We start from the raw sequence: 12,134 nt of genomic DNA on the forward strand, positions 1-12,134 counted from the left end.
ATAATCATGGTAAGACCCTCATTTTTACAGTTCTTTAAATCGGACTTTTAGAAACTTCAAAGCCTAACTTTGTGTTCTTGATTTCTTTGGAAAGATCAAGCTTGTAGGAGGCTCCCTAAGGCTTCCTAGCAACTTAACACCTCCCAAGGAAGGTATAAACTTCAAACCCTAGCCTTTACTTTATTTGTTAGTAAGTTTAATGGTTGGTGTTGTGAAATGAGAAGCATGGATTGTGATTATTAGTAGTTTGGTTTGATTTGGAAGTGTTTTAGTAATTGAAGCTTGATTATAGTTCATAGGTCTTGATTGTGGTTGTTTGAGTTGAAAACCTTGGAGATTATGGACTGATGTGGTATGGTTTAGGTGAAGTTTTGTTGTATTGATGGTTATGAATTGGTTGGTGGTTAATTGGAGTAGTTTAAACATTGATAATCGCGTAAACATAGCCGTCGTAACGTCCGATTTTCTTTGGACTGTTTTTGTGCATAACATTAGGACCCGAGAACCCCCTGCTAGATTATGACCACTGCTATGTTTAGATAGCTCATGTTACGAGCTTCGTTTTGATATGTAGTTCGTTCGATTCCGATGCACGGTTTAGGAGAAACAACCGTTTCAAGTAACGGCGTTTCGCGAACGAAACTTTTCCCCTCGCCTTACTTTGAAACATAGGTTAAAGACCAAAAAGGGTTAATTAATGTATGAAACATTTATGGTAAGTGTGTTAGGCAGTTGGTAAGACACTCGCGAAGGAATCGCCTTAAAAATCGTAAAGGTTAAATTATTAAAAATGGTGGAGCCGAGGGTACTCGAGTGACTTAAGAGAATCAGTAAGCGCAAAACAAGCGTTAGAGTCTAAGTTAGTTAAAGTATAGATTTACAAGTGACTTTGGTTTAATTCCAACTTACTTGTTGTTTATAGGTTACCAGACTCGTCCCGAGCCATTCGTAACCCCCAGTCGCTCAGGCAAGTTTTCTACCCGTTATACTGTTGTTGTGATGTATATATGTATATGCATTATCTTGCGATAGATGCATGATGTTTATATTAGCAAATGTTGCAATATATTGAAGCATGCTGCTATGGTATATATATGCATGCCTGTTTCATATTCTTTCAATATATATCTGTTGGTTCAGTTGATAATACCTATGCTAGAGGATAGCGGTAACTTGCATATACCCTTAGTATAGGGGATAAAAGGTGAACATATTTCTAAACCGGGAGTCGATGTTCCCGAGTATATATATATATATATATATATATATATATATATATATATATATATATTTATTTATTTATATATATATATATATGGATATAGTTTTTAAAACTATTAATCGAATAAGGTTTATTCGATAACTTTAACTTTATTTTATTATTGAATATTATTTCAAATATTATTCGAAGGCGTATGACTCCTTTACATTATTTATTGAATATTATTTGAATATTCATTTGAGGATGTATGACTCCTTTATTTTATTTAATGAATATTATTTATAATATTCATTCGAGGTATTATGACTCAACTTATTTATTTATTGAATATTATTTGAATATTCATTTGAGGATCTATGACTCCGATTATTTGCTGAGATATATTCCTTATTTTATTAAAGAATAAGGTGTCGATAATCAAACTTATTTTTGATTATTCAAATAAAGATATTACTTTCGTATAAGTATATCTTTGATTATTTGCTATTCATTTCAAGTATAAGTTTTAATACTTCTACTTCAATTATTTTATAAAGATTATCTTTTATGGGAATATTATTTAAATAATAATATTCAGACATTTTCTAAATATTCTGGGGACTGATTTACTTCATTAAATCAGTTTTACTCCAAACACTCTTTAAAGTGTTTTCGAGTCTTTAAAATGATTTTCAAAAGTTAGAGCGGATCCCAAAACTATTTTTATATTTAAGATCTTCCTTTTAAAAAGGGGATTTAAATACTCGCTCAAAACCTGGGGGATCCGGCTCGATGGTGTGTTTTATATTCGCAACAAGGTTGCTGTCTTGGTAAAAGAGTTTTTGATTACTTACCCAATATTCGGGAAGTAAAATTCTTGGAACAAGTTAATCCATTAACAGGCATCGCCTGGGAAATATCGGTGAGTTTTCCTTTCCAACTAGGTACGACTTCTTGGTGGAGCCGTATCAACAAGTTTCTACTTGGGGAAAGGGGGAAACGAGCTTTACGTTTCAGAGTCATGGATTTCATCTGAACTAGGAGTGGCATAAGTGGCCGAGTAGCGCCGGCCCAGCCTTATTATATTGGCCCAAATGGCCTGGAAGTTCCGCTAAGGCGGTCCATTCCTTAGGAGTTCAGTGTTCGGTTGACAAGTAAATCCGACAGGTTCTCCTCTACATGTAGAAAATGGTGGGGTTGCACTACTACGACTGATCATCGTAAGTGGTCTTCCTGGCGCGGCAAACTCCCGTAATGAGTTCATCATCCAATTGGATATTTCTGCAACACTACCCAGAGCATTTCGATAGAAAGGCTACGGTTGGGCGATTGTTGAGTGTTGGCAGGGTCAAGTTTTCAAAATGATGTTTGCATCAAATGAAGTATCTCGTAACTTCATTTTATTTTGATGATATTTTAAAGATTTAATCTATTCAAATCTTGTCTTGTAGTCTCATCTATGTGATGAACTTTTGAAACTGATTATAACTTGAACGGTGGTAGTTCAAGTAGTATTGGGAAAGATATAAGTATATTGGGGTATTTGGTAACCTCATCTTTTAAACTTATATCTAATTAATAATTGTCTTATGTATGACAAAGATTTTCAGAAAAACGTTGAGACAAGGTTAGATATATGAGATCACCTTGCAACGATATTTTTTTCATACAGTTACACACTAGGACTTTGTGTATATTATGCATGGAAGAGGACTTCCAATATTTTGAAAAGTATATATGTATATATACTGAATATTTTGCGACTTCATCGCATTAAGTTATCAACTTGGTTCATTTCTTTTGACCAAGACTTTCATGAGTATTATGAGTAGGCTCATATATTGTAAATCATTATACATATTATTTTGGTGGGCTTGCTGCTCACCCTTGCTTTCTTCTTTCATCACACAACAACAGTTAGGAAAGATGGCCAGACTCCAGCAGACCCAGCACAAGCACGTGGGAAGCGTCCCGCGTCTTCCCGTTGATGTTGTAGCTGATATAGCTGCAGAGGTAGATCTATTGTAGATCAGACCATCTACTTTTGAGAATCAATTATGTATAATTATAACTTGTGGCAGATAATGGCAATTAACTGTAAATTTATCAAGTAATCATTTTGGGTTGTAATAACTTTTAAATTGTGGATTCAAAGACTTGTACTTATTTAAATTTCATCTCTGAGACTATAACGTGTGGTGTGTGTGTTTATTGTGGGGTCACGGTACAGAGTAGTTGAGTAATTATTAAGATTGGGTGTTATTAAGGGAAATGGAACTCGTGACGACCCGGATCCCCGACCCCGGATCTGGGGGTGTTACACTGCTGCTGCTGCTGAAACTGTTGTTGCTGCTACTGGAATTGCTGTTGCTGTTGGGCCAGCTGAGTATACTGTTGACGCAACAGATCTATTAATTCACTCATGTAGGGATTCCCAGAAGATCCACTATTGGGTTGAGGATTCTTCTTAGGTGGCATTCTCCTAAAACATAGCAGTCATATATAAGAAATTGGAATGCTCCAAACAGTTTATACATATGTATCAGGAGAGTACTTCTACTAAGGAAATGTCCTCATCCTCAGTTAATTGGATCCATCCAGAGTGAATGGATAAATTCTAGAAATACCAGCAATAATAATAGTAACAATAATAATGACAACACACAAATATATAAAACTGAACAACATAATAAAGCAGCTACTATATAACAACCACATAGAAATCCAACTTGTACAACTGATATCCAAGTACAAAACCATCCGAATACACAACAAAATTGGCTGATATAACAGCCTACATCTACTACATGCTATAACAACATAATTTACATATATAAACAAACTACAAAACTCCTGAAGTAACCAGATCTGAGCTCTGTCTACCACTGCTGCAACTCCGCTCCAACAACTGCCACTGCCACTGCCACCAATAGTACCCAACTAGAACACCAACCAGTTAACCAGATCTTGGTACTGGATAGCCCTAAACTCAGAGCTAATGAATGGGTCAATGGATCTAGCTCGCTCAACAGCAGTCTGAGTCATAGTCCTCACTCTAGTTTGGATATCTGTTAGGGCCAAAATATGCGCTAAAATTACACGCAAGTATACGCGTTTGCAAGTAGTATAAGATATATATCAGATCCGTACCCACAGAGACTCTTTTTAGTTAACTTAAGATTATGCACCTATGCAACAATGGTATGGCTATCGCTCAATGCTAAGACAATAACAAATTGAGTTGTTTATAACTAAGATTAAACTAAGATGTAATTAACTAAGAATAAAAGTGATTGAATTAACTATATGAGACAGACATGGGATTCTAACTTCATTAAATACTTCATTCAAAGTCATTGTTCTTAACCTTAGCATGCAATGGTGATGACAACTAATCAGATAATACGGAACTAGTAAATTCCAACTTTCGTTGCACGAATACCCTACTATTAGACATCCAAAAAAGAGATAGAAGCTAAGTAGACACCAATTATGCTTAGACCCTATATGTCTATAGAATTTGAAAACATAACGGTTTAATACTCAAGTTATCTATCGTGATTACATAGGGCAAGTAAAATGGTTAAAATAACATACGAATCATGCATAACAATTATACATGAACATATGCTAGCATGGCAAGTTCTAAACCTCTATATTCACTTTTGCGTCAATAGAGATTAACACGCTATCTTATATGTTAGCTACACACATAAGACGAATAAGCACAACCAATACTAGGATATCAATCAATCACCACACACCAAGATATTGAAATGAATTAACTATAGAAATCCATAAGTAAATCCGTTAGAACCCCATGATAATGATTAGCTCATAACCGAACTCATCGTCATCATGGGTTCCAATGAAAGCATGGTATAAAAACTAGATCTTTATAAACTGAATAATAATCAAAAGTACGTTAACAACAGTGTGCGGTTTAAACGAATAAGAAAACAAGCATCCAACGTTACAACTTAAGCAAAGAATCACAAGTAAAAATAAGATCTTCGTCTCCTTCATTGTATTGTGTTATTAGGTCTTCTTATTGCTCTATCCTTCTTCTCGTTGTTCTCTAAAACATCTTCAAAAGGCTTTATATATAAGCCTAATACGATCTGGAGTCTGAAAAATCATTATTATATTGCAATCAGGATTCTGCAATCCCAACCGAACGCAGCCGCCCCGCATACTAGCGCGGGTGCGCTCGCTTTCTGACAAATGGGCGTGGCCGCTCCCAAGACTAGCGCGGCCGCCTTGACCTTTTGGAAATTCTTATTTTTCTTGTTTCCTTGACTTCAATTGCTGGTTTCTTTCGTGCTAACTCCCGAGGCTCCATCCTAACACCCTTTTAGCACAGAAATAATGTAAAATCTATTCCTTCTTCCAAATATACCCTGAAATGCAAAACACCACAAAACACAAATAACTTGAGTACAAATCACCAATTCGAGCCTTTACGAAGCGTTCTAAGTGGATATAAATTCCACTTATCACCCCCAAACTTGAATCGATGTTTGTCCTCAAGCATAAACAGACTCAAAGAATAAAAAAAAAATGCATGAATGCAACTATCCCCTTAGAATAACTTAACCAACCAATGAGCAACATCTCAAATAATGCAATTATTCGCACAAAGTTCAATCAAATCCCACAAATCGACTCACAAGCCAAGAACGTGCATGTATGCAATTGCTTAACAGATATACTCTCGAAACTAGATCCATAATCATAACTCACCTCTTGATAAGACAATCACAAGGTTATAAACAGAATAAATGATAAACACAAAATAACTGACAACACTTCAATTTTATCAGAGTTATACAAGGATTTATGCTTTTATTGATAACACATAAAAAACACAAACATGCTTATCTGATTGTGCAATGAGCGAGGTCCGCAAAGACTTATGAAATAATACCCATGTAGCGAGCGTTAAGTTAGCGGATCCTAGACTATAAAAGCCTTAGGTCACTAGGCACAAAATCCCCTAGAACTTAATAACTCGAGTATTAAATATGAGCTGGCTACTAGCCATTTGACGCCTAGCCACAACTAGCATTGATATCCATTGTTTTTCTCCAATTATAAAAATCCATGTTATTTTGTCACTAAGAGAATAGCATAAATTCTAGACATAAACAAGTGAATAAACCTCGACAAACAAACAAGTCATGATCATGATCTAGCACTCAAGCAACCTATAAGACTTAGTGAAAATTTTCTTTTTTCTAGCATGCAAATCAATTTGTTAGGACTTAACATTCCTCTATACGACATCACTACACTCGAATCAACATCACACATTAATCAGAAAAGCAACCTAAGGGATCATGATATAATGCCAATGTAACTATATGAACTCACATAAAAACACAAACAAATATGTCCTATATGAACAATCATGCAAAAAAAATACGTGCAAAAAAAACGTAAATGAAATACAACTAAACATGCAACATGATATATATATATATGAATATATATAGACACACACAAACGAATCCTTACATTTTCACCCCCAAACTTAAAATTTTCAATGTCCTCATTGAAGGTAATAATAAGGATTTCAGGCATACCTAGTTAGCGGGAGGATCACCCTCTTCGGGTGGAAGATCAGATGGCAAATCAACCTCGACACTAGTGTCTCGAAAAACAGTATCGAGAGCGTGTGTCAAATCTTCAACAAAATGTTGGTGGATGTCATGCATAGCCTCAATACGCCGAATCAGCCTTCTATACTGCGCATCACCAAGACCAAACCTATCAACTGTCTGTGGTGCACGAGAGAATCCATTTGTAAGCACGGGAGGAACCGACCGGTCACCCTTTAGATTATCATAGATATATTCCAACCCTTTGTCAGGGGGTGCACCTAAAAATGCATAACTCAAATGATCTAGCAGCGGTTTGAGCTCAATTGTGGAAGCCTCTTCAATAAATGGTTGAAAACGCTCCTCAAAATCTTTCAGCTCTGTTAATCCAAGAGACTCAAATGGCAGATCCATCCCCCTTTTCCATGAAGGTGCATTCAAAACCTGCAGTTGCTATGCTTCTTCTTCATCTTCAATAATTGATTTCCCTATTAAGGATCTCTCTAAGTTATCTGACCTTAGTACTTGCTCAAGTTCCGAATTCACTACAGAACTGACCATCTCTACTTTAAAGCACTCCTCTTTATCCGTGGGTAACTTTATTGCCTTGAACACATTAAAAGTGACCTTTCTGATCTTGAACCTTCATCGTAAGCTCTCTTTTTTGCACATCGATCATAGTTCGGCCTGTAGCCAATAATGGTCTTCCCAAGATAATCGGAATCTTCTTATCCTCCTCAAAGTCCAGTATTACAAAATCAGTAGGGAAGATGAGTTTATCCACCTTAACCAAGAGGTCCTAAAATACTCCTCGTGGATAAGTGATGGTCTGATCGGCCAACTTTAAGGACATATTTGTTGGTTTTGGCTCAGGCAAACCAAGTTTCTTGAAGATAGATAAGGGCATCAGATTGATGCTAGCTCCCAAGTCACATAAACACTTGTCGAATGACAGACTGCCAATGGTGCAAGGTATCATGAAGCTTCTTGTATCTTTAAGCTTAGGAGGTAGTTTCTGTTGTAGCACAGCACTGCACTCTTCCGTTAGAGCAACAGTTTCCAACTCCTCCAATTTTAGCTTCCGAGATAGAATACCCTTCATGAACTTAGAATAGCTCAGTATATGTTCTAGAGCTTCAGCAAAAGGTATGTTAATGTGCAACTTCTTGAAAACCTCCAAAAACTTGGCAAATTGCTTATCGAACTTCTGCTTCTGAAGCTTTTTAGGATATGGCGGAGGTGAGTAGACCTATTTATCCCCTGTATTACCCTCAGGAGGATTGCTTTCAACAGCTTTCTTCTTCGATTCCACCTCGGCATCCTTCTACACCTCTTTTTCAGTGACACTCTAATTTTATGGATATGGTAAAGGTGTAGATGCACCTGCATTCTGAACAGAATTTTCAGACTCTTCGTCTTGCTGAAATTGGGGGCTTCTGACCTTTCCAGACCTCAAGGTGATGGCGTTCACCTGTTCTTTAACTTCCCTCTTGCCTGGATTGGCTTTTGTATCACTAGGAAGCATTCCTGGTGGTCGATTCAATAAGGCGTCAACAATTTGCCCTATTTGGTTCTCCGGAGTCTTGATAGAAACAGCTTGACTTTTGCATATAAGAGCCTGGTTTTTGCACATAAGCCTCAACTCCTCGAATTCAGATTTTTCATTCGAAGATAGACCTGCACCTCCATGAGTTTGTTGTTGAAGTTGGAGTTGTTGTCTTGGTGCAAATTATTGCTGAAAACCAGGAGGATTGAATTGCTTATTTCCAAACTGCTGGAACGGTTGTTGCATCGCATTCTTATTGTTGCTCCAGCTGAAGTTAGGATGATTCTAGTTGTCAGGATGATAAGTGTCTGGAACTGGTTGCTGCGATCTCTGAAAGTTGCTCACAAACTGAGCTGATTCACTAGATATAGCGCATCGTTTCGTCGCATGTGAACCTGCACAAAGTTCACAAACACCTGTCCTCTGATGAACTCCATAGTTATCCAGAGAATCGATCTTCATAGACAACACCTTTAGTTGAGCAGTGATAGCCGTAGCTTTATCCACTTCAAGAACTCGTGCTACCTTGTGTTGTGGCAATCTCTGGGTTGGATACTGATATTCATTAGCAACCATCAGTTCAATTAGTTCATAAGCTTCATTACAGCTCTTAGCCCATAAGGCTCCACCTGATGCTATATCGAGCATGGGTCTTGACTGTGCTCCCAAACCGTTATAGAAGTAATTGATGATCATCCAATCAGGTATACCATGATGAGGACACTTCCTAAGCATCTCCTTATACCGCTCCCAAGCTTCACCTAGCGATTCCTCTGATTGCTGCGCAAACCGAGTAAGAGAATATACGATTGCAGCTGTTTTTGTCATAGGGAAGAATTTAGTGAGAAACTTTTGAGCAAGTTCTTCCCAACTAGCAATCGAACCAGCTGGTAGAGAGTGTAACCAGCTCTTAGCCTTGTCCCTCAGAGAGAATGGGAACAGTCTCAGTTTCACCGCATCCTCAGACACACCATTGAACCTGAAGGTGTCGCAGATATCTACGAAATCCCCGATGTGCATATTTGGATCTTCCGTTGGAGAATCCCCAAACTGGACTGAATCTTGTACCATTTGAATCGTGCCAGGCTTGATTTCAAAGGTATTAGCAGCGATAGCTGGCCTGACAATGCTAGATTTAATGTCATCGATCTTCGATTGAGAAAAATTCATTAACGCTTTTGTTGGTGCTGTTGGTTCTCCCATTATAATGATCACTTCTTCTTCAACTTTCTCAACTTCTTCAAGAACTTCTTCTTCCAATTCTTCAATAGTTTCCTTAAGAGATTGAGAACGTGTTCGCATACACGCTCTCTCGAGTACCTGAAACACAAACAAGTAAACCGTGAAAGTAAAAAAATCCGAGTCAGTGAACTTTAACGACCGCTGATATCAAGCACATAAACTAAAAATTAATACTGAGTCCCCGGCAGCGGCTCCAAAAACTTGTTAGGGCTAAAACACGCGCAAAAATTACACGCAAGTATACACGTTCGCAAGTAGTATAAGATATAAATCAGATTCGTACCCACAGAGACTCTTTTTAATTAACTTAAGATTATACACCTATGCAACAATGGTATGGCTATCGCTCAATGCTAAGATAATAACAAGTTGAGATGTTTATAACTAAGATTAAACTAACAAGCAATTAACTAAGAATAAAAGTGATTGAATTAACTACATGAGACAGACATAAGATTCTAACTTCATTAAATACTTCATTCAAAGTCATTGTTCTTAACCTTAACATGCAATGGTGATTAAAACTAATCAGATAACACGGAACTAGTAAACGTCAACTTTCGTTGCACGAATACCCTATACTAGACATCCACAAAAGAGATAGAAGCTAAGTAGACACCAATTATGCTTAGACCCTATATGTCTATAGAATTTGAAAACATAACGGTTTAATGCTCAAGTTATCTATCGTGATTACATAGGGCAAGTAAGATGGTTAAAATTACCTAAGAATCATGCATAACAATTATACATGAACCTATGCTAGCATGGCAAATTCTAAACCTCTATATTCACTTTCGCTTCAATAGAGATTAACACGCTATCTTATATGTTAGCTACGCACATAAGATGAATAAGCACAACCAATACTAGGATATCAATCAATCACCACACACCAAGATATTGAAACAAATTAACTATAGAAATCCATAAGTAAATCCGTTAGAACCCCATGATAATGATTAGTTCATAACCGAACTCATCGTCACCATGGATTCCAATGAAAGCATGGTATAAAAACTAGATCTTTATAACGATTAAAACAAGATATTGAAACAAATTAACTATAGAAATCCATAAGTAAATCCGTTAGAACCCCATGATAATGATTAGTTCATAACCAAACTCATCGTCACCATGGGTTCTAATGAAAGCATGGTATAAAAACTAGATCTTTATAAACTGAATAATAATCAAAAGTATGTTAACAAGAGTGTAAGGTACAAACGAATAAGAAAGCAAGCATCCAATGTTACAACTTGGGCAAAGAATCACAAGTAAAAACAAGATCTTCGCCTTCTTCGTTGTATTGTGCTATTAGGTCTTCTTACTGCTCTCTCCTTCTTCTCGTTGTTCTCTAAAACGTCTTCAAAAGCTTTATATATAATCCCAATACGATCTGGAGTCTGAAAAATCATTATTATATTGCAATCAGGATTCTGCAATCCCGACCCAGCACGGCCGCCCTGCATATGAGCGCGAGCGCGCTCGCTTTCTGACAAATGGGTGCGACCGCTCCCAAGACTATCGCGGCCGCCCTGACCTTCTGAAAATTCTGATTTTTCTTGTTTCCTTGACTTTATTTGCCGGTTTCTTTCGTGCTAACTTCCGAGGCTCCATCATAACACCCTTTTAGCATAGAATCAATGTAAAATCTATTCTTTCTTTCAAATATACCCTGAAATGCAAAACACTACAAAAACATATCAAAAACCCAAATAACTTGAGTACAAATCACCAATTCGAGCCTTTACGAAGCGCTCTAAATGGATATAAATTTCACTTATCATTATCGGGTGAGGGAATACGAATACCCTGGAAGGGTCCAACTGGAACTCGATCAAGATGTGCGGCCAACTACGGGCTCTGCTCTCTAATCAAAGATCTGTTCACCGCCAGATGAACATGATACGGGATCGGGGAGGAAGTACCTGTAGGAGCAGAGGGAGGGACTGGAGGTCTAAGGAAAGAAGACATGGGTCCACAACCCGGTGGAAAATCTCTAACATTTGACACTGACCTCCGCACCCAACAAGGACGGGCAGTAGGTCCAGGTATATCTCTCAGAACAAACTGAGGCACTGGTGGGGGAGGTAAGGGAATCTCTTCAGCTACAATATCTAGTGTCCTCTCTGAGTCTGAGCTGTCTGAATCAGATCTGTTCTCTCGGGAAAGAGAACTGGATATCACTATGGGCCACTACCAATAATATAAATATACAGGAAATACACTAAAAGGTTAAGGCAGTTCTATCAAAATATCAATAGATGTCAGGGTAACGCCTTCGGAACCCTCGACTGACTCTTAGGCTAAATGAGTTACTGACTCACACCTTAGGACACAGTTTTTATACTCTTATGACTCGATTCCTAACCTAAATCAGGGACTTGAACCTATAGCTCTTATACCAACTGTGAAGGCCTCAACCCCGGGGTCAGGAGTTGACGTCACCAAATATAACAAACCACAATTATAAACTAAGAAATTATTATTATGACACTAACACGACCCCAAAACCAAGATCCGATCCAGGTTCAAGTATGAT

The 12,134-nt window shown here is 37.5% G+C and overlaps 1 non-coding gene across 1 annotated transcript; it reads left to right on the forward strand.

The window, feature by feature from the left end:
• Positions 1 to 9,053: 9,053 nt before the first annotated feature.
• Positions 9,054 to 9,160, forward strand: LOC141675660 (small nucleolar RNA R71). Its single transcript, XR_012556302.1, has one exon. It is a non-coding gene; the product is annotated as a small nucleolar RNA R71 (small nucleolar RNA).
• Positions 9,161 to 12,134: the final 2,974 nt, after the last annotated feature.

This window comes from Apium graveolens, chromosome 7 (genome assembly GCF_009905375.1).
Source record: "Apium graveolens cultivar Ventura chromosome 7, ASM990537v1, whole genome shotgun sequence".
NCBI lineage: Eukaryota > Viridiplantae > Streptophyta > Magnoliopsida > Apiales > Apiaceae > Apium > Apium graveolens.